This window comes from Brassica oleracea, unplaced genomic scaffold (genome assembly GCF_000695525.1).
Source record: "Brassica oleracea var. oleracea cultivar TO1000 unplaced genomic scaffold, BOL UnpScaffold01132, whole genome shotgun sequence".
NCBI classification, from domain to species: domain Eukaryota; kingdom Viridiplantae; phylum Streptophyta; class Magnoliopsida; order Brassicales; family Brassicaceae; genus Brassica; species Brassica oleracea.
This window is the reverse complement of record NW_013617693.1, coordinates 24,733-26,017: the sequence shown is the minus strand read 5'-3', so window position 1 is coordinate 26,017 and position 1,285 is coordinate 24,733. Positions and strand designations below refer to the sequence as shown.

General features: G+C 26.5%; 1 long non-coding RNA gene across 1 annotated transcript in view; it reads right to left on the bottom strand.

The window, feature by feature from the left end:
* The window catches only part of LOC106320928, an 11,659-nt gene continuing 10,374 nt past the window's right edge, over nucleotides 1-1,285 (bottom strand). The window contains exons 3-4 of the long non-coding RNA XR_001265959.1: nucleotides 182-239; nucleotides 1-82 (exon numbers count right to left, since the gene is read on the bottom strand). This is a non-coding gene — a long non-coding RNA (uncharacterized LOC106320928). The remainder of the gene's footprint in view (nucleotides 83-181; nucleotides 240-1,285) is intronic.

Below are 1,285 nucleotides of genomic sequence, written 5' to 3'. Positions count from 1 at the left end.
GTTGGAAGTGACGACAATATTTTCAGAATCAAAGCTTCAGGCAGCTGATCTATCATGTCTGACACCTTTAGAAAACTTTTCACTGCAAAAAAAAAAAAATCGAAAATTAAAATAAATATAGATTTATGCGTTAGGGTTGGTATCAGAATACAAAAAGGTATAAGAAAACAAAGAAGCGTACCTTTTTCAATTGTTGCTGCTAATAAAATCCTTCAGTCAATGCAATTTGAGGATATTTCCTATCATCCGCATCGGATATATTTATATGAAATATGTTACATAATTCATAAAGCCAAGATTTGGAAAATATTTATACATTTATTACGCCTTTAAAGTATTTATATCATCTTATACCAAAAAAAGTACTACCTCCGTTCCCAAAAGAAAGATTTTCTAGATTTTAATCTTGTTTCACAAAGATAAATTTTCTATATTTTTAAGGTACTTTTATATACTTTTAAGAAGCATTAATAGTGAATATTTGAATTGATTAAATTTCATTGGTGAATAGTTATTAGAAAGTGTAAAGAAAAATAAATAATAGACTAAAAAGTAAATATTTATTGTGTTCTTAATAAACGTGAAAACTCTAGAAAATCTTATTTTCAGGAACGGAGGTAGTATTTATCATTTGTTACGCCTTTAAAGCGTATTGCCTTGATCTGAATTAAATTATATACACTAATCAGTTACTAAATACGACATTATCTTTTACAATAATTTAGGAGCTCTAATAGACTTACTAGATTTTGACCCGCACGTTTGTGCGGGTGTATTTTTTAAAAAAATATAATGTTATTTTCTTTTTATGTCACTATTTAGAGTTGAGCAAAAAACTCGAATTCGAAGAATCAAACCGATCACAATCCGAATAAGTAGTACTAAATCTGAACCGGAATTGATTAAATATCCGAATTATTCAAAATTTTGGTATTTGAAGAACTGGAACCTAATCCGATCCGAACCGAAATATTTTGGGTATCCAAAATAGATTTATATACTTATATATATTAATTATTTTTAGATTTAATATATATAAAAACATCCAGAATATATATGATACTTTTAAGTTCACATAAATGCTTGAAAATATTTACAAATAGTTAAATGTAAATATCTTAAATAGTTAAAAAAATACTAAAAACTCAAAAAATACTTAAATAATTATTAATTATCTATCCAAATATTTAAACCAAACTTATTTAAATTGGTTATCCAAATCCGAACCAAATCCTCAAAGATCTGAACTGAATACGAAATCCCAAAAAGACCCGAGAACGAACCC